Below are 22,555 nucleotides of genomic sequence, written 5' to 3'. Positions count from 1 at the left end.
ATTTATTTAAATAATGTGAAAAGATATTTCTGATAATTCGAATTGGATTGAATTTGAAATCATATTTATTCTTTAATTAATCTGATAAGATAAGTTATCAGGTTTAGATATTTTTGAATGAATAATTATTGAATAATAATTAAATAAAAGTAGTTGGAACACATTCCTGAAATCAGGGATGTGTTACACACCAACTACTGTAGTTGGCATGGATCTTGATATTTCTTTTATTTATTTAATATTTGGTTTATAATTTGAATTTTGAATTTTGAATTTTAAATTTAATTAATTCTTTGATAAATCTACCAGATAGAAATAGTTTACAAGATACGCTTAAGTGAGAGAATATTCTAGACAGAAAATTCTAAGGTTTTCACACAGAGAGAAAAACATATCGTCATATTTTTCCTATTCCTGAAAATTGTCTCAAACCTAATATTCTAAGATCTCATGAGTTAAGAACATCTTGTGAATCAAAAAATTTCTCACTGTTACTCTACGTGCTCACACACGTCTTGAGGTGTAGAGATATATCTTGGAAGATCTTGGTCTGAGTATTCACAAGGTTGCTTTGGATTGGATGTTCATTGGAGTTACTAAAAGATAGCGAGGATTCTTGATTGTTCTACAACTAGTAAATCCTTATATTTTTCTTTCTCTTTGATTATTATTTTGCATATTAATGGGTCCAGTTATTTAAATATTGTTTAAATAAAATATTTTGAAATCTCTGGGCCCACCACCCCGTGCTTTCTATTGTGTATATGGTAAACCAGTTACCAACATGGAGCTCTAGCGGCAATTGGCAAAGAGGCCGAGTGGCTAAGAGATCTCATGTCGGAGATACTAAAGCCACAGTTGATGTATTGATGATTTCGATACATTGTTAAAATCAAGCCACTTTGATTAGAGCTTACAACAAAATTTATAATGGGAAGTCTAGACATATAAGTCTAAGACATGACTATGTGAGGGAATTGATTGATAAGAGTATCATATGAATTTTATATGTAAAATAATGTGAGCACTTAGTGGATCCGTTTACCAAACGTCTTGAGAGATATTTGGTTAGTTCTACAAATAAAGGGATGGGACTAAAACTCTTTGACAAATATATTTCCCAATGATGACAACCCAACTCAAAACTCATTTACATTGAGCGTATAGTTCAATGTGTAAGAACAAGTCATTCGATAAGGGAATAGTTTCTTCATTAACAACTTAAAGGTCCTATCGAGGGTGAGTTAATGTTGGTTGTAACCGGATATGAGGGTTAAGCCATAAGCTTTTAATGAAATTCAGTTGAAGAGCAACAAGCAACTCTAAAGGTAGCAAAGATGTTGTAAGAATTTCACCTATGTGAACCTAGGGGTGGCGCTGCCTCTCAAGAGAGTAGGAGTTTTCTCTCCGGATGGTTCATGAATGGAACAAGCACAAGGCCAATAATAGTGCTAAGCGTGAAAAGTGAGAAATACATAAGTAATCAAATAGAGGTGTGCGAGACATTATCGGTTTTTATCACTAGGAATGTTGGCTTCAATCTTTTAAGAATACCTAAGCATTCAATTTAAGCTTTGTAGTGTTTTCACTAAGGTAAAGTTCAAACCCAAAAGGAACTTTACTTTATGCACTAATATCATTTGGCTAGAGAATTGATAATGTATTTAACCAAGTGGGGAATTTTGAGATTGGTGAAATTGTTTAGGCACGAAGGGTGCAAAAACAATAACGATTTCACAAAAGTCAACATGTGAAAGTTGAATTTTGGTATAGGCATTTATAAATAATCTTTTTAGGTCCAAAATGTTTATTTGGAGTATACAAAAGTACCCATGAAGTTTGGGAGCATTTGGGGATGATTTGAGAAAAAACATTAGCGTGCAAAGTTAGAGGCGTCGGCGATACATCACCCCTGGAAGGCGACGCGTCGCCTAGGCCGTGAAAACTAGCCCAAGATGGACTAGGCAATACATTGCCTGGTGTTAGGCGATGTATCGCTTAGGTCATACTTGCATGTTCGAAGAGTTAGGTGTTTTAGCTCCAAAACTTAAATTAATTGTTCTATTCTCATTGGTTGAGTCTAATGAGGGTCCTATATTATTTAAGGAATTCATATGAGTTAATTGGTTAATTGATCACTCATCTTTCTCGCTCTCTCTCTCTCTCTCTCGCTCTCTCTCTCTAAAATAAAAATTCTCTTTCTCTCTCTCTAGCTTTCAAGATTACTAGTTTTCTCCAAGATCTTCATCAAGAAAGCTTGGCTTGTATGAAGACCCAAGGCTTGTGTATCCCAATCTCATTCCACTGTAGTAGCTTCAATAATTTCCATAGAGAAGGCTAGGAATAAAGTTGTTTGGAAAATAAATCTACATTTGTGTCAAGCCTTTCAACCTTTGTGTTTCACATAAAATCACAGCTTTGTGATTTTATGTTCTAAGGGTAGTTCTTCAAGAAATGTCTACTCTATACTTTGATCTCTTTGTGTTTATATAATTTGTGTTTTACTATAATTTAAGTTTAATTGTTGGTATCTTTTGTCTAGAGTTGTATCAAAAAATAGAGGTTGTTCATAGCCTAACCCCCAACAAAGGCTACTAGAACCTACATGACTACTAAGAAGAAGAAGAGAGATTTTGTGCATGAACATATCTTGAGCATGATTAACGTGATGCATGAAGCATAAATAAATGGGGCTGTCATTGATAAGCATACACAAGTAAGAATCATACTTGAATCGCTCAGTCCTGATTTCTCTACCTTCACAACAAACTATATTATGAATAAGTTGGAGTTCAACATGACCCATGATAGAGTAGTTTTTATAGTGTGTTTAGAGAGTTGTTTAAGGAAATATTTAAGCTTATTTAGTTATATTTGTGCAGTATGATGCCTTTGTTGCCTATGTTTGATAATATTTCAGGATTTATGGAAAATTGATAAATGACCGTGATTGGCCTCGAAAAGATGTGATTTGGTGAAAAAAAGACATTTGAGTTGTGACTCTGTGCATTTGGGCCACTGTGCTGGAATTAGACAGAGATACAAAATTATGAGAAATTAAGGGTCGCGACGCTACCTTTTTGAGCCACAATGCTTGTCGAGGCAGAGACAAGACGATTTCGAATCTTGGACACAGGTCGTGGCACTTCATTATGGGGTCGTGGCACCTGAGGGTCAGAATGTGAATTAAGGCATTTTACACAGGGACAAAAGTGGAATTTCACATTTACAACACAAACAACTATACAAACAAAAATATGACGATTTTGGAAGGGAGAGGACCCTAAGGAGAGACTCAAGAAAACACTCGGTGGAGGCAAAAGCTTGGAGATCAACTAGTTTCTATCATTCTTTTTCTTCTTCTTCTTTTACTTTCTCTTGTAGTGATATTTATATTTAGTTTGATGGATTTGATTAAGTTTAGCATGAACTAATTTCTTATTTAGGGTGTTAATGGATTCTTCTTGAAACCTTATGATTATCTAATGAAGTTTTTATGAATTTCCTGTCAATATTGTGAATTATTTGTCTTTTGTTTAATGCTTGTGATTAATTGGCCATTGATTGCATGATTTATATGATTTTAACCTGAGATCTGAGAAGTGAAGGATAAATATGCTATAGTCAAATAATCGTAGATTTATATTGGAAGATAGTAGATGTATGATTTGTACAGCTTAGGGATGATGTGTTTAATGTCTGTGGTATGTTAATTTACCACATAGATGTAGGGGATTTGTTTATTGTAAAGAGTTATATGTCCTAGTAAGAATATAATTTACAATTGTAATCCGCTATCACAATAGAGATAGGAATTCTTAAATTCACATTAGAGAGGCTTAGGTGGATAGGTAATGTAATGCCCCAAAATCCCTAATGAGGTTTATGGTCGGATTAGAAGGCTGGGAGGGCCATAATTGATTTATTATGCCATTAAATGATTATATGCATGATTATGTGAATTATATTATTATATGATGATAAATGCATGCATATGGGTCCACTTTTCATTATTAGGGCATTTTGGTAATTTTGCCCGTTGAGGGCATATTTGTATATTTTCATGCATGATCATGAATTATTGATGAGGCCACATTATAATGTGGATTTGTTCGAGCTATTCGGCATGAGACGATCTTTGAAAACCAGTTAGCGGTTTGGTCATAACTGGGTTAATTTCGGGGCTCGGGGTGAGTCTCGGGGTAATTTGATGATTAGTACATTACCGGGAATTAAAGGGTAATGGGATATGACTTATTAGCATTTTAGAATATTGGGAATAACAGGAATTGGAGGACGTTAATTATAATTAACGAGATAGGCGGGAAAGAACGGTTTTACCCTTGTTAGCCTTAAGAGGGAATTTGATGACCTAGGGGCATTTTGGTCTTTTGACCATGGGATAGACTTAAAACTAGAAAGTTGTAGAAACCTTAGAGGCAAAAATAGAGACTCTTTCTTCCTCCTCACGATCATCATTTCTTCTTCTTCTTTCTTTGAATTTTTGAAGTTCCAATTGAGGATTCAAGCTAGGGAATCAAGCCTTGAGGATCTAGGATTGTGTTCTACCATTGAAGAGGGTTTAATCTGGAGCTTGAGGTAAGATTTTAGCCATGGAAACTCTGGTTTTTGCCCTGTTTTTCTATCAGTTTTCAGCTGGAATTTTGGATTTGATAGTTGAGAATTCAATGAAGTTTTCAGGAAAGATTGATTGGGTTTTGATGCCTAGGACTTGTAGAATGGGTATTTGGGTTCATTTGTGAGTTTGGTTGAGGTTTGGAATCAATTTTTGAAGATTGGAATTTTGAGAACTCGAAGGGGAAAAACTTGGGCTGAATCACCCTGGTTCTAGCGCTACAACGCCTAAGGGTGGGCGCTACAGCGTTGCCAGGGCAAGTCAACCCTGCTTGTAGCGCCATGGTGCCAGGGGGAAACGCTGTAGCGCTAACCTATTTTTCCAGGTTACTATTTTAGGCACTTTTAAGGGTTTTTGGCTTGGGGTTTCAATTCCTAAGTTGCAGGATTGAATCTACTAACCGTTTGAGTAAGATTCGAGGTCCTGGGAGTGAAGTTTAGATTATGAACCTTTTATCATATATTTTATTGATGGAGTTCCATATTTGGTTATGACTAGGTGACCGCGGGACCAAAGGATCGATCGTTCTCAAGGGTCATTCTTTTATTATTCCACGCTCGAACTAGAGGTAAGAAAACTGCACCCAATATGTGACAGGCATGGTTATTAATGAGGCATGTTGAGTGCTCTATATGTGGACATTGATTACATATTAAATTCTTAGAAATCTTGCTTATTTGTGAATGGTACCGACTTATTAGTCAGAATCGACAATGGTGTCAGTATTAACTGTGAAGCTGTGACTTATTAGTCAAGTTTGGTAGTAGTATTGAGCACTGGTCGTGTGGTATTGGCTTATGAGTCAAGAATAGTATTAGCGTGTTTAACGTAAGCCAAAAAGATTAGATCTAATTGACATGAGCATTATCGTCATAAGCATGAAATGCTTGACCAACCTTAAGTTTGATGAAAACAAAAGCTCTTGTCTAGTCTAATGGCTAGTTACTTAGAGCCAGGGCCAGAAGGCCCAGGTGACTGCATTGTCACATGGCTAAGGGTGCGGAGCCTAAGTTCGCGACTCGCTCACCAGTCACTTATCTGATTCAAGTTCGTGACTCCATATTCACTCATCTGGTTTAACTTCGTGACTTACTCATTAGTCACTTATCTAATTAGGGCCCCAGCATGATTATTAGAATTTCGATACCATCTTATTAGGGCTACAAGCCCCAACATGATTATTAGAATCTCGATACCATCTGATTAGGGCTACAAGCCCCAGCATGATTATTAGAATCTCGATACCATCTGATTAGGGCTATACGCCCCATCATGATAATTAGAATCTTGATACCATCTGATTAAGGCTATACACCCCAGCATGATTATTAGAATCTCGATATTATCTGATTAGGGCTACAAACCCAGTATGATTATCATAATCATCAATTGATATTGTATACATGCAGTAATGAGTTTTCTTGCTGAGCCTTAGCTCACGGGTGCAATGTGGTGCAGGTAAAGGGAAAGAAAAGCTCACCCAGCCTTGAGTGGAAAGCATATGTGGTGATGTGTACATATGCGGCTGCTTGACCACCACGGCCAAGGTGTTTCTTAGAGGAACTAGGGGTTAACCTTATTTTTCCATTTAGGTCGGCGGGTTGTAATTTTACACTGTAATGATCGTTTTGGATTGTAAATAACTTGTAAGCGTTTTTATGGGCCCATGTACAGTTTTATGTTTTAAATAAAATATATCCTTTCCTTTTTATAGAGATTTTTCACCTTAGCCTATTAATGACTCCTAGATGCACGTTTATAACTAAATGATTCGTTTAGCGAGTTAAGCATGGTTTAAAGTTCACAGTTGCAGTCTTGGAGTAACCAGGGCATTACAACTTGGTATCAGAGCGTGCAAGGTTTAGGGTTCCTGTAGACTGGATGGGCATGTACACTCGCCATTGAAGACAAGCTTGACTCATGGTTTGGTAACTATTAATGTGGTTATGTGTTTAACTGCTTAAAGAGAATATAAATTCTTCACCTGCTTTCATGAAATATATTAATAAGGCTGGGTCTTGACTATTGCATCATAAGCAAGAACGTGCTTATTAGTATAGATATTGCTAGAAAATACTTATTAGTATTGTTCATTATGAATTATTAACTAATACGTGTTAAATGCTAAATGCTATGACCATGTATCCTTTTGTATATCTGTATAATTATGGAATATAGGTGATTATCTGTTGATCTTGGACCGTGAGGCGGCAAGAGGTTTAGTTATCACTACCTAGTTGGCCATATTGATTGTTTCAGCATAGTATAAGTTGATAAGAATGATTCCAAGACAGGCAGATTCACTAGCTTGCCAGGAAGATCAAGGCTAGAATAACAGACAGGGTCAAGAGAGTGATTAGAATCAGATTCCACAACCAGCTCCTGATAACTGGCAACAATCTTTTAATGACTTACAGGCTAGAGTATTGAGGCAGGAAGAAGAAATTTGCCTCATGAGACAACAACAAGTTCCTATAGGGAACGTTTTACCAGAGGCTCCACCTGTATCGGTGCTAGCAGTTTAGTAGCTGCCTGAGGTTGGAAGCAAATGGGAACCACTTTATGAAAGGTTCAGGAAACAGCAACCTCCAGTTTTTTAGGGTAGTGCAGATCCAGCTAAGGCTGAGAAATGGATGAGCATGATTACCAGCATCCTTGATTTCATAAGGGTGTCTGGTAATGAGAGGGTGGCCTATGCCACATACATATTTCGGGAGGATGCCCGAATTTGGTGGGAGGTTATATCCCAGACTAGAAATGTTAATGCCTTGAATTGGGAAGAGTTTCAGACTCTGTTTAATGAGAAGTACTACAACGATGCCATCATGACTGCTAAAGCTGAAGAGTTCATCAGATTACTTCAGGGGAGTTTGACAGTGACTGAATATGCCCTGAAGTTTAATAGATTGGCAAAGTTTTCCATGGAGCTGGTGCCCATTGATGGGACCAGGAGGGAGAGGTTTCTCCAGGGGCTACAACCTAGATTAGGTCGGGATGTTCATATCACCATTGTGGCTGGAGTTACTACTTATGCACAAGTGGTGGAGAAGGCGCTCATAGCTGAGAGAGTATAGAACAAGATCTGGCAAGACAATGCAGCCAGAAGAGAGTTGAGGAGGACAGGTCTTCTGTAACGACCCAAATTCGCTAATAAGGCTTAAGGGCCTTGATTAGTGTGCCAGGAGGGCAGGTTGGGATTTATGTGTGATTTTATGAATTAAATGCATGATTATGATTTAAAGCATGTTATTTGTCTATTTGTTTAACTGAGAGGCATGGCTATATTTACTAGTATGCATGTAGGCCCGGATCGTGTTAGAAGGGCATAATTGTAAGTTTGGCCATGTTGGGCATAACTGTGTTGGTATGTGATAATTGTATTCCGTGAATTGTACCACGTGAGTGTGGTTTTATTATTGTGATGCACGTGCCGAGACGGTCCTAGAGAGCTAGTTAACTTCAGAGTCACAACGGGATTTCTATACCCGGCTCGGGAGGAGCCTAGGGGTACCTCGGGAATTTTATAGTTAAGTTGAGATTTAGCGGGTAATGGTTATTGGAGATTTAGTAACCTGGGTAACCATTAGTTACTGCTGAGAGTAACAAGTTTTAGAAAGAAAATGGTAGAAATGAAATAGAAATGAAAAGACTTAAGAACCCTTGAGGTTTAAGTAGGAAAGGATAGGCAAGGAGGGGAAAAATGGTCTTTTGGCAAGGGTTATAGACAAAATTCAGCTGGGATTTAGGGGGGTTCGGTTTGGGCATTTATGTCACTTGAGGCTTGATAGAAATTGAAGAGAAGAAAGAGAAGGAGAAAGAAGGTTAGGGCAAGAAGAAGAAGAGAAGGAGAAGTGAGAGTCTAGGAGGAGATCAAGGAAGCTTGGTGTGGATTCTCCATTTGAGGTAAGAGTTTTATACACATTTAAGTTTGGGTTCTGTTTTGATTTGATGAATTTAAAGCCTAAGCTAAACATTGTTAAGTTTTGGGATAGTGGCTGAAATTTGAGATCAATTGGGTGGATTTTGAGTATGTTTGTGTTTTGAGCTTGAATCTTGAGTTTATGGGTTGTGGGATGGTTTATTTGGAGTCTTGAGTTGGTTTTGGGGCTTGGGTGTGAGTTTGGGTTGATTTGGGAGTGTTTTGGCTTGAGGAAATGCAGGGGAAAAACCCAGTTTTTCTGGGTTCGCGAAGGAGCGCCGCGGCCCTGTTCTTGGGCGCCGCGGCGCGAGGCTGTTTGCAGCCAAGGAGCTCCCTGACTTCGCTGGGCGCCGCGGCCCTTGCGGGTAGCGCCGCGGCGCTACGCCTTTTTCAGGATGGGAAAATTTGCATTTTTCAGCTTTTGCTCCGGGGGTTCGGGGGATGATTCCGATGAACTGTTTTAGGAATTTGGGAGTCCCGAGAGTGTGGGATTGGTCCCGGGAGGCGGTTTTTGATTTGATTAGTGTTGAGGGATATTTCTTGTGTGTCGTGACTAGGTTTTGGAGAGGCTCGTGCTTGAGGACCGTGCTCGCGGCTTTAGTGCATCAGGAGGCTCGGAATGCAGGTAAGAAAACCGTAACACCCGAGTATAGGGCATGGCCCCACTGTGTGATTGTAGGGCATGGCCCCAGATTGTATTATGTGCAAATGTTTAACCTTAAATGAATCATGATGTGTGTGAATGATTATTTCGAATGTACTATATGTGTGATTATGATGAAATGAACGGCAAGGGCCGAGTACGGCGTAGGCCGGGGCGGCCGTGGGCCGAAAGTAACACCTAGCACATGGGATGCTATAGTCAGGGCGGGGCCCGGTGGATACATGTGTTATGTTATATTCAGGGTGGGACCCAAGGGATACATGAGTTATCCTCGCGGTGAGAACCGAAACCCCAGGCTTTGGTAAGGCCTCTGGGGCGGCATGGCCGTGCTTGTTTATTATGATGGTTTTCCTATTTATCAGTGAATTATGCCAGCTATATGAATTGCATATGTTATGTATTATTTGGGTTTTCTTGCTGGGCTTCGGCTCACGGGTGCTCCGTGTGGCAGGTAGAAGCATGGACTGAGTCAACCAACCATGAGTACGGAGAGCGTGAAGCGACGCGTACATGTTTGGCCTGCCCGACTGCTTTGGTTGGGGGTTTATTCGAAAATGGCTGTAATAATCTATGATTTTATAACCGATCAATTGTAAACTTATTTTGAGATGTAAATAGTTTTCAAACTTTATTTTGGGATCCCAAATGTTTAATACTAGAAGTTTTATTGAAACGACGCATTTTTCTAAGATTACAGCCTTAACTTCTAATTAGTCACACTTTTGTTTAAAAACCTCGGTTAGCGAGTTCATTGCACACTGTTTTGTCTTAAAACTCACTTAGTAACGGCTCTAAGGAAGTAGGGCATTACAACTTGGTATCAGAGCGAGCCAAGGTTTATTGGTTCTGGAGATCGACCGAACATGTACGCTCGCTGTTAGTGACAAGCTCGACTCAGGGTTGGGTGGTATGAATGATTAATATGCTTGAATATATGTTTGATTGCCCTGTTTGCCTGCTTATCTATATGGAGCATGAGAAATGAGTTGACATATGCAGGAGATGCTGTTGGGCCTGGCCCTTGACTATTGCATGTTGAGATTAATGCATGCTGAATGACGTTATTATGCAGATGGGTGAATATTGGCATAATGGTTCGCATATTGAGTGTATGTGGTTAATTTTCTGGATTAATTCATTAGTTATATCTGTTTATTGGCTTGTATGAAGCATGGTAAGTATGGATGTACTTAGTGGTGATTAAATTTGGTGGCTAAATGTATGACATTGTGGATTTGACCTATTATATGCTTGTGTGTGCATGATAACTGTGGTCAGTTGGATCTAGTCGTGGTTTGGTTCAGGGTATGAACCACAGAGTTCAGGAGTTTGGTTAGTTTTGACAGATGAACTTGTGTTGGTTGTTCCTAGAAGGGTTTTGTGGACCTGATATTGTGTTGAAAGGGGATTCTAGATATAAGTTGGAGTTGAGATCTCCAGTTATCCCTGAAAGCAGCAGCAGTGAGTCACTAGTGTGTGAGTAGGCTGTGGAGTTTGTTAGTTGAGATGGGATAGAAGAACAGCGGATTTCTCTGGGGAAATAGCTGATTTCGATGTTTTAACAGTAAGGTGACCAGTGTTGGTTCACTGTGAGGTATGGACAGATAAAGGTATTATATGAGGGGTTTAAGGGGTGTTATCCTCGGGTTTTGAGGAGAGCTCGAGTTGGCAAGGGACTTACCAATAGATGAGCAGAGTTAATTCCACCCTTGGTTAAGAGGATGAGATATCCTGATTAGAGGGTTGTGTTCAATGTTGAGGCAGGGAGATGCCTGGAAATGGTACTCGGGCTGAAGTACGGGCTTAATGGGTTGGGAAGAACCTAGATGATGAATGGTTAGAAGAGGTTTTAAAGACATGATTAGAACCGTGGAGACGGGCGGACTTATAAGTCTGGTTTGGACTGTTAGGGGTAACAACAGCGTAGATCAATGGGTTTGGTGAATTGGATAATTCATTTGGGAATTTATACTGACGGATGTATCCGAAATTGGATGGTGACCCATTTAAGGATATGAGATCTGGAATAGTCTAGGGAATTTGGGCCGCCCTGATATAAGGAATTATCGTCCGCATGTGGATGGCAGAGAGGGCCATGTGGTTCGAGGAACTGATGGTTGATGTTTAGAGCACGAGTGCTAGAGCCGCAAGGGCAGTGCTTCCTTGGATGGAAATGGTAAAGATAGACTCGTGATAATCAAGGTAAAGGAACCTCGGTTATTTCTATGGCTTCTGGTTTGCCAGAAAGGGGGAAAGGTCTGGCCGATAAGATGGTACTCGTGTTGATAGAACGCAGCGAGGTCGGATTCTCAATGTTGAGGTAGAAGGACCCCAGACAGTGCTTGGGCACCTGATTTGAGATTGGAAAGAAGCCTGATGGAAGAGGTAATTATCAAGTTGGTGACAGGAACTATGGAGGTTATTGTGTATGCATAAGGGAAAGGATGCCACCTGGGAGGAGGTCAGGTGGGGGCGTGACTTCTGCGTAGAATGACTTGAGATGATAGGATGGATTTCCCATGGTGAGGGAAACAGAGAACTGGAATGCGTCGATACATTACAAGTTCGAGGATGAGTCCTTAAGGAGGAGTATTTGACTGACGAGCTTATGCTTTGGGCAAGTAGAGAACTGGAAGGACTCGGTGTTGTGAATGCTCCGAGAGGGTGATGGACATAAAGAGGTTGCCTCAATGGTGCCATTTGAGAGGCTGAGGGCAGTAATACTTATTGAGAAGGAATTAGAAACTCTGGCAGATGGATTGTGGTGGATATCATCTGGAGTACGTGAAGGAGACAGAGCTGACCAGCGGGAAAGCTTTATGGTTATGCACAGAAAGATTTAGGTAATACTTCAAGGTCAGACTACAGATAGGATTGGTATAAGGAATGTGGTAAAAGACGGTTTTGGCCGACAGAAAAGTCTATTGAAGCAATCGAAGGAATTTGGCCCTGGAGTAGCCAGAGTGTTGTACCGCGGGGACTGTTAGCATCGCAGGGTTAGGACGAAAAGTACAAAGGTTGGGAACCAAGGAAAGAGACATTTCAGGAATTTTGTTTTGAACTGAGTAAAGTGTGAGGAGTTGGTAACAAAGATTCTAGATTTGCTTCAAGCTACGGCATCACAGGTAAGTTCTTTAAGTAGAGAATACAAGAATGGTTCAGGCAAGTTCCCTTCAAGTTCACGAGCAGTACATGTGGATTACTCCCAGACGGAAATGGTGAGCAAGTGACTACGCAAAAGACGTTCACACCCAGGAGGCGGAGTCTCAGGTAAGGTTCTACGGAGTGTTAGTTTGAGTGTCGTCAGGAGTACTCAGATTAGAACTACAAGAAGAAAGGACAGGTATGAGAAGATTTGATCTGAAGTAACAAAGAAGCTAATGAAGAACGTCCGAAGAATTGAAGGCATAACAAGACTGGTAAGCGCGTCATCTATTGCACGAGCATCTCCGGGAGACAACTACATCAGAGACGAGGGGAACAGTAAACTCGAGGTTAGACGGACTGAGTGGTATCAAAACAGAAAGAAATTCAGAAGGCAAGGTATGATTGTTTAGTATCTGATAATGCGGGAATATGCGTGTGTTTTGGTTAAGTAAAGAGTGATTTCATAAAGGACCTGATTTATGGTAGGGTTATGGAAATGTGGGAGTGCATCACGAGTTGGGCACGCCCAGGAATAAATTGACGCGAGGATGGATTGAACCTTGCAGGAGGCGACAGAATGGATCATGGTGGATACACTTGGAACATTAAGTCGACTGTTGTGTATGGCATAAGGTACTTGAGTGTTGGGTATTAGTAAGAAGGTTAGCGCTGAGACCCAGGTGTGGTGAAAAGTAGCCGACGGATGATCAGTGCTTGAAATCCTCGATTGAGTGAGGGGAGATATAATTGGAGGCGGAACTCCTAGCTGTGAGGCGTGTGTCAGTCGGGGAATAGCGCCATAGATTGTATTGGGGTGGACAAAGCAACGACTGAGATCGGCATAATGTTAATAGGTAAGGGTTAGCTGGTGAGTGTCACTGAGCTATGGAATCCGAAGTGTTGACTTGAGTTGAAACAGGGAAGGACCCTGTCATGGTGGTACAGTAGGATACCAGGATTGAGTGAAGGATCCAGATAGGATATGGTTTCGAATGAGGATTCTGAATGGACATCATTCCACCTCCTAGGGTACGTTGTACCGGGAGGGTTGAGCGGGTGACAGAGTTTAGGTGATGTGGTAGTGTATCATGGGAATAGACCACATTAGACCTTAAGTAAGGTATTTGGACATGAAAAGTTTAACTCGGTTGTGTGAGTTAATGTTGATTGGGTCGAGTGAACTGGTTTTAGGACGGAGCGTCGATGATATCGAATTGAGACCCTTTAGTAGTTTAAATTTTGGAATGGACTTAGAGAACGAAAATAGCAGAGTGGGAATCTGGGATTATCAGTTGATTGCAAGTGGAATAGCAGTCTGAAAGTTCATCAGACATCTTAAAGAATTGAGTGCTGAGTAGGCAAATACTTGAGGTATTAAGGGAAGCGTAATCCCTGATGAGTTAGTCGTGGTGGCAGTTGCTGGTGTCTGGTTACTGAAACACGACATAGGACATGTTAAGAGGTGAAGGTTAGTGAATACTACATTTTGGCATTGGTTCAGAGTGAAAGCCAGACAAGTGGTTGGAATTCTTAAGGCAAGGGTGTCTGCCTATTTGAAGGGGTAAAGAACTTGTGAATGGTTAAATTATGAGGAAATAAAGTTTCGGGAAGAAAGAGTTGCATCTCTGCGTGGTAACAGACGAGGATCTGTAAGGTGTTCAGAGAAAGAAGGGAGAGTTCTGACTCTTAATTCAGCGTAAACTGAAGTTGTACTAAGGGTTAGGCCAGCGGGGCCTACAAGTTGATCCCACCTAGTAGAGGTGATGACTTTTGAGTATCTCTGGAATCAGGAATAAGACAATGAATGGGTCATTGTAATCTAGGCAGACCCTGGGCTTCGGCAGGGTTGTAGGGTTAACAAGGAGCTATCAAGACATGGCTATTAGACGAGATCTTGCGGGGCAAGATTGTTCTCCTGAAAGAGCATTGGTAGGAACTAAAGTAAGGCGATGGACCTTGGAGATTATGGTCAGGTTGCGGGTTGCCGACTGATGTGTTTGGGTAAATTTCGAGGACGAAATTTTTATGAGAAGGGGATAGTTGTAACAACCCAAATTCGCTAATAAGGCTTAAGGGCCTTGATTAGTGTGCCAGGAGGGCAGGTTGGGATTTATGTGTGATTTTATGAATTAAATGCATGATTATGATTTAAAGCATGTTATTTGGCTATTTGTTTAACTGAGAGGCATGGCTATGTTTACTAGTATGCATGTAGGCCCGGATCGTGTTAGAAGGGCATAATTGTAAGTTTGGCCATGTTGGGCATAACTGTGTTGGTATGTGATAATTGTATTCCGTGAATTGTACCACGTGAGTGTGGTTTTATTATTGTGATGCACGTGCCGAGACGGTCCTAGAGAGCTAGTTAACTTCAGAGTCACAACGGGATTTCTATACCCGGCTCGGGAGGAGCCTAGGGGTACCTCGGGAATTTTATAGTTAAGTTGAGATTTAGCGGGTAATGGTTATTGGAGATTTAGTAACCTGGGTAACCATTAGTTACTGCTGAGAGTAACAAGTTTTAGAAAGAAAATGGTAGAAATGAAATAGAAATGAAAAGACTTAAGAACCCTTGAGGTTTAAGTAGGAAAGGATAGGCAAGGAGGGGAAAAATGGTCTTTTGGCAAGGGTTATAAACAAAATTCAGCTGGGATTTAGGGGGGTTCGGTTTGGGCATTTATGTCACTTGAGGCTTGATAGAAATTGAAGAGAAGAAAGAGAAGGAGAAAGAAGGTTAGGGCAAGAAGAAGAAGAGAAGGAGAAGTGAGAGTCTAGGAGGAGATCAAGGAAGCTTGGTGTGGATTCTCCATTTGAGGTAAGAGTTTTATACACATTTAAGTTTGGGTTCTGTTTTGATTTGATGAATTTAAAGCCTAAGCTAAACATTGTTAAGTTTTGGGATAGTTACTGAAATTTGAGATCAATTGGGTGGATTTTGAGTATGTTTGTGTTTTGAGCTTGAATCTTGAGTTTATGGGTTGTGATATGGTTTATTTGGAGTCTTGAGTTGGTTTTGGGGCTTGGGTGTGAGTTTGGGTTGATTTGGGAGTGTTTTGGCTTGAGGAAATGCAGGGGAAAAACCCAGTTTTTCTGGGTTCGCGAAGGAGCGCCGCGGCCCTCTTCTTGGGCGCCGCGGCGCGAGGCTGTTTGCAGCCAAGGAGCTCCCTGACTTCGCTGGGCGCCGCGGCCCTTGCGGGTAGCGCCGCGGCGCTACGCCTTTTTCAGGATGGGAAAATTTGCATTTTTCAGCTTTTGCTCCGGGGGTTCGGGGGATGTTTCCGATGAACTGTTTTAGGAATTTGGGAGTCCCGAGAGTGTGGGATTGGTCCCGGGAGGCGGTTTTTGATTTGATTAGTGTTGAGGGATATTTCTTGTGTGTCGTGACTAGGTTTTGGAGAGGCTCGTGCTTGAGGACCGTGCTCGCGGCTTTAGTGCATCAGGAGGCTCGGAATGCAGGTAAGAAAACCGTAACACCCGAGTATAGGGCATGGCCCCACTGTGTGATTGTAGGGCATGGCCCCAGATTGTATTATGTGCAAATGTTTAACCTTAAATGAATCATGATGTGTGTGAATGATTATTTCGAATGTACTATATGTGTGATTATGATGAAATGAACGGCAAGGGCCGAGTACGGCGTAGGCCGGGGCGGCCGTGGGCCGAAAGTAACACCTAGCACATGGGATGCTATAGTCAGGGCGGGGCCCGGTGGATACATGTGTTATGTTATATTCAGGGTGGGACCCAAGGGATACATGAGTTATCCTCGCGGTGAGAACAGAAACCCCAGGCTTTGGTAAGGCCTCTGGGGCGGCATGGCCGTGCTTGTTTATTATGATGGTTTTCCTATTTATCAGTGAATTATGCCAGCTATATGAATTGCATATGTTATGTATTATTTGGGTTTTCTTGCTGGGCTTCGGCTCACGGGTGCTCCGTGTGGCAGGTAGAAGCATGGACTGAGTCAACCAACCATGAGTACGGAGAGCGTGAAGCGACGCGTACATGTTTGGCCTGCCCGACTGCTTTGGTTGGGGGTTTATTCGAAAATGGCTGTAATAATCTATGATTTTATAACCGATCAATTGTAAACTTATTTTGAGATGTAAATAGTTTTCAAACTTTATTTTGGGATCCCAAATGTTTAATACTAGAAGTTTTATTGAAACGACGCATTTTTCTAAGATTACAGCCTTAACTTCTAATTAGTCACACTTTTGTTTAAAAACCTCGGTTAGCGAGTTCATTGCACACTGTTTTGTCTTAAAACTCACTTAGTAACGGCTCTAAGGAAGTAGGGCGTTACATCTTCCATTTGTGGGTTCAGGTAGGGGTGGAGGCCCCAGTGATCAAAAAAGGAAGGTTCCCGATACCTTCCCAGCTCTAGGCCCTGAGAGGCGACCACGTGGTATTTATATTGGCTGCCAGGGTGTCAGTGAGGCCTAAAAAACTTATCCAGAGTGCCCTAGGTGCAAGAGGCGCCATTTGGGGGAGTGTAGGGCAAAGGCCTACTTCTTATGTGGAGCAGTGGGTCATTTCAAAAAAGACTGCCCAAAAGCAAGAAAGGAATAACCCAGAAAGGTGGATAGCTCGACCCCAGATCGAGTGTTCGCATTGACCCAAGCAGAAGTTGAGGCTTCACCCTCAGTAGTTACAGGTTAGCTTCTTAGTGCTGGGACCCCTTATACTGTTTTGATTGATTCTGGTGCTACACATTCTTTTGTTGCTAGTAGAATTATTGATAGAATGTGTAGACCATGTGATTATTATGCTGTGGGGTTTGGGACCTTATTACCCACTGGGGAGTTGGTAGTATCTAGAAGATGGGTCAAATCTTTGCCAGTGACAGTGGAGGGCAGAGAGTTGTCAGTGGATTTGATAGAGTTAGTTATGAATAACTTTGACATGATTCTGGGTATGGACTGGTTAGTGAAGTATGGGGCAACCATAGATTGCAGAAGGATGATGGTAACCTTTGAGCTTGAAGGTGAGGATCCTTTTGTGTTTGTTGGTACTGTGCATGGACCTCGCAAACCTATGATTTCTGTTTTGAGGGCTAGAGATCTATTGCAAGGAGGTTGCATAGGATTCTTAGCCAGTGTGGTTGACACCACTCAGGTCATGTCAGTGAAACTGGAAGAGACCAGATTAGTCTGTGAATTCCTAGATGTATTTCCAAAAGATTTTTCAGGGTTGCCACCGCACCGAGAGATTGAGTTCGTGACAGAACTAGCACTAGGGATGGAGCCAGTTTCTAGAGCACCTTATAGAATGGCCCTAGCTGAGTTAAAAGAATTGAAAGTACAGTCTCGGGGTAATTTGATGATTATTACAGTACCGGGAATTAAAGGGTAATGTGATATGACTTATTAGCATTTGAGAATATTAGGAATAACAGGAATTGGAGGACGTTAATTATATTTAACGAGATAGGCGGGAAAGGACGGTTTTACCCTTGTTAGCCTTAAGAGGGAATTTGATGACCTAGGGGCATTTTGGTCTTTTGACCATGGGATAGACTTTAAGCTAGAAAGTTGTAGAAACCTTAGAAGCAAAAATAGAGACTCTTTCTTCCTCCTCCTCACGATCATCATTTTTTCTTCTTCTTTCTTTGAATTTTTGAAGTTCCAATTGAGGATTCAAGCTAGGGAATCAAGCCTTGAGGATCTAGGATTGTGTTCTACCATTGAAGAGGGTTTAATCTGGAGCTTGAGGTAAGATTGTAGCCATGGAAACTCTGGTTTTTGCCCTGTTTTTCTATCAGTTTTCAGCTGGAATTTTGGATTTGATAGTTGAGAATTCAATGAAGTTTTTAGGAAAGATTGATTGGGTTTTGATTAGGACTTGTAGAATGGGTATTTGGGTTCATTTGTGAGTTTGGTTGAGGTTTGGAATCAGTTTTTGAAGATTGGAATTTTGAGAACTCGAAGGGGAAAAACCAGGGCTAAATCACCCTGGTTCTAGCGCTACAGCACCCAAGGGTGGGCGCTACAACGCTGTCCATGGCAAGTCAGCCCTGCTTGTAGCACCATGGCGCCAGGGGGCAGTGCTGTAGCACTACCCTATTTTTCCAGGGTACTATTTTGGGCACTTTGAAGGGTTTTTGGCTCGAGGTTTCAATTCCTAAGGACCGGGATCGAATCTACTAACCGTTTGAGTATGATTCGAGGTCCCGGGAGTGAGGTTTAGATCATGAACTTTTTATCATTGATTTTATTGATGGAGTTCCATATTTGGTTATGACTATGTGACCACTAAAGGACCAAATGATCGATCGTTCTCAAGGGTCGTTCTTTTATTATTCCACGCTCGAACCAGAGGTAAGAAAACTGCACCTAGTATGTGACATGCATGGTTATTAATGAGGCATGTTGAGTGCTCTATTTGTGGACATTGATTGTGTTGACTGTGATTTTAGCCAACGACGTGAGAACGTCAAAAACGATATAGCCTTCAAGAGAAATAAAACGACACAGACAGTTTATGAACAAAAAAGTAAATAACACAGGAGATTTTATAGTGGTTCAGCCCCGATTGTCGGTAATAGCCTAATCCACTTAGAGTTGTGATTTATAGATCTGTACTCAAGATCAGATGGACTGAGCCAACTGAGTTTCTTCAGTACAAATTGCAAAAATACAAGAATTCTCTCTCTAGAATACTCAGACCCAATTTTCTCTCTCTATAATGCTCAAACCCAATTTTCTCTCTCTAGAAAGAAGAAGCAGAAGAAGCCCCTCTCTAATCCCATAAGCTCTCTATTTATAGGCTTAGGGTCATACATACGGTATCCCCTAGAACCGAGATATTTTATTATATTTATTACATTTAAATTACAAAGAAACATTCAAAATTAAAAATGTAACAAACCCCTCATTTGTGGGAAGAATGAGAGATTCCCGCATATCTTGTTGAAGTTGTTTCTGTGAACCGTGACTTAGTCTCCTCTAGCTAGTTGATCCACCTCCTACTGACCACCCATGCAAGTGCTGGTCGAACGTGCATGGTGGTAGGACTTGTGCATGGTGGACATGCACTTCTCTCCTCTAACATGGCACTCTCCTCTAGCATGCCATGTTTCTCCTCGGACCAAATCCTTGGGGTCTCCTCGGACCAAGGTGGTAGGACATGCACTTCTCTCCTCTAACATGGCACTCTCCTCTAGCATGCCATGCTTCTCCTCGAACCAATCTCCTTGGCTTCTCCTCGGACCAAGGTGATCCGAGGCATCTCACCTCACCTCCTTGGCATCTCACCTCGGACCAAGGTGATCTGAGGCATCTCACCTCACCTCCTTGGCATCTCACCTCGGATAGGTCCGAGGCAACCTCCTTGGCATCTCACCTCGAATAGGTCCGAGGCAACCTCCTTGGACTTCTAGGACTACCTTCTTGAGTTCTCCTCGGATGCATTCTCCTTAGCTCCCTAGGATGCACTCTCATTAGCCTCCTAGGATGCACTCTCCTTAGCCTCCTAGGATGCATTCTCCTTAGCCTCCTAGGACCAAGGTGCACTTGGCTTGGTTATGACATCTTTCAAGCAGTCCAAATTCTTCGTCAGTCTACCGGGTCACTTTATCACAACTCTGAGGAGTCAATGTATTTATTGACTATTAACGTGTCTTTTTTTTACCATGCACTGCCACTTCTCACATTTATTGCCACTTCCTTGATCTCCAATTTTTGGGTATAACAGATTGCATATTAAATGCTTAGCAATCTTGCTTATTTGTGAATGGTACTGACTTATTAGTCAAGTTCGGTAGTAGTACTGAGCACTGGTCGTATGGTATTGGCTTATTAGTCAAGAACGGTATTAGTGTGTTTAACGCAAGCCGAAAATATTAGATCTAATCCACATGAGCATTATCGTCATAAGCTTGAAATGACCGACCTTAAGTTCGATGAAAACAAAAGCGCTTGTCTAGTCTAATGGCTAGTTACTTAGAGCTAGGGCCAGAAGGCCCAAGTGACTGAATCATCACATGGCTAAGGGTGCGGAGTCGAAGTTCATGACTCACTCATTAGTCACTTATCTGATTCAAGTTTGTGACTCCATATTCACTCATCTGGTTTAGGTTCGTGACTTACTCATTAGTCACTTGTCCGATTAGGGCTATAAGCCCCAACATGATTATTAGAATCTCGATACCATCTGATTAGGGCTACAAGCCCCAGCATGATTATTAGAATATAGATAACATCTGATTAGGGCTATACACCCCAACATGATTATTAGAATCTCAATATTATCTGATTAGGCCTACAAGCCCAGTATGATTATCATAATCATTAATTGATATTGTATACATGCAGTAGTGAGTTTTCTTGCTGAGCCTTTTCACACAGGTGTTATGTGGTGCAGGTAAAGGGAAAGAAAAGCTCACCCAGCCTTGAGTGGAGAGCTTAGGTAGTGATGTGTACATATGCGGCCGCTTGACACCACAGCCAAGGTGTTTCTCAGAGGAACTAGGGGTTAACTCTATTTTTGCTGCTTAGTTTGGCGGGTTGTAATTTTACACTATAATGACCATTTTGGATTGTAAATAACTTGCAAGTGTTTTTATGGGCCCATGTACAATTTTATGTTTTAAGTAAAATATATCCTTTCCTTTTGATCGATATTTTTCACCTTAGCTTATTAATGACACCTAGATGCACATTTATAACCAAATGACTCGTTTAGTGAGTTAAGCACAGTTTAAAGTTCACAGTAATGGTCTTGGAGTAACTAGGGCGTTATAGGTAATGAAGTTAATAATCCTAATTCTTTTTCCATTGAATTAATATTTTAGCATTGAGTTCTCCATTGTTCTGGTTTATTGTTTGTTTCTTTTAGTTTAGTAAATTCTCTATTAATTATTTGTCAAATCAATTAGAAATAAATATTGATTCTTGGTAATTAGTGACAGTCCTCGTGGGAACGATACTCTACTTACTATTTTATTACTTGTTACAATTGTGTATACTTGCATACATAATTTCCACAGCAAGTTTTTTGCGTCGTTGCCAGTGTTTGTATTATTAATATCTACATAGTTGATTCTTATTCTAACTTTTTTTTTTATTGATCATTCTAATTTTGTTTGTGTCGTAATATTGTGCTTTTAGGAAACATTTGTATATGCAGCGAAGTAGACAAAAGGAACTGGTACTAGTAGATCTTGAAAATGAGAGAACTTGTAGACAAAACTGAAAGATTAAGAAAAGATTAGAGTTTGATATGGCGAAAAATCAGGGGAATGTAGCAAACAATGCTGCTAATAATATTCCTAATGTAGCAGAGGTCCCTGTGGAACAAGGACCAAGGACGCTTAAAGATTATGTGCTTCCCATTGTCACCTGCCACGAGAGTGCATTCATGCATCAGACACCCAACAGTTGTTGCTGATAACTTTGAGATCAAGTCAGCAATATTACAAATGGTTCAATCAACCATTCCATTTGGGGGGTTGGCTACTGAAGATCCTAATTTGAACATAGCTAATTTCCTGGAGTTATGTGAAACTTTTAAGATGAATGGGGTAAGTGATGATGCGATTAAACTAAGAATATTCCCATTTTCCCTAATAGACCAAGCAAAGAGTTGGTTAATTTCGATGCAAGCCAAATCTATTACAACATGAGAGGAACTAGCCCAGAAGTACCTTACAAAGTTATTCCCTCCAGCGAAAGCTACAAAGTTGAGAGGGGAAATTAATAATTTATACCAAACGAAAGGGGAATTAGTGTATGATGTATGGAAGAGACTCAAAGAGCTGTTAAGGAAGTGCCCTCATCATGGTATAGAGAAGTGGATGCTAGTTCACAATTTTTACAATGGGTCAAATGGTACTACTCGCACAATAATTGATGCAGCAGCAAGGGGTGTGTTCATGATAAAAAGTGCTAATGAGGCCTATAAATTACTGGAAGAGATGGCTATGAGCAATTACCAATAGCCTAATGAGGGGGGACAAACAAAGAAGGTGGCTGGTATGATTGAATTGGATGTTATTTCCATGCTTACAGCTCAAGTTGCAGCCTTAACGAAATAATTACAATAGAGAAATCTTCCATCTCAAGCCATGCATGTACAGAGTCTATGTGGGGCATGTGGGAGTGCGCATCCATTAAATCAGTGTCCTTCCATGGATATGAATAATATGCCTATGGAACAAGTACAAGCCATAAGAAAATTCCAAAGGCCA

General features: G+C 40.9%; 1 non-coding gene across 1 annotated transcript; it reads right to left on the bottom strand.

Moving 5' to 3' along the window:
• Nucleotides 1-22,045: 22,045 nt before the first annotated feature.
• Nucleotides 22,046-22,152, bottom strand: LOC133803042 (small nucleolar RNA R71). The gene has a single exon (XR_009877773.1). It is a non-coding gene; the product is annotated as a small nucleolar RNA R71 (small nucleolar RNA).
• Nucleotides 22,153-22,555: the final 403 nt, after the last annotated feature.

Source organism: Humulus lupulus, chromosome 9, assembly GCF_963169125.1.
Source record: "Humulus lupulus chromosome 9, drHumLupu1.1, whole genome shotgun sequence".
NCBI lineage: Eukaryota > Viridiplantae > Streptophyta > Magnoliopsida > Rosales > Cannabaceae > Humulus > Humulus lupulus.
Note: the sequence above shows the minus strand (reverse complement) of the source record. Positions and strands in the feature narration are given on the sequence as shown.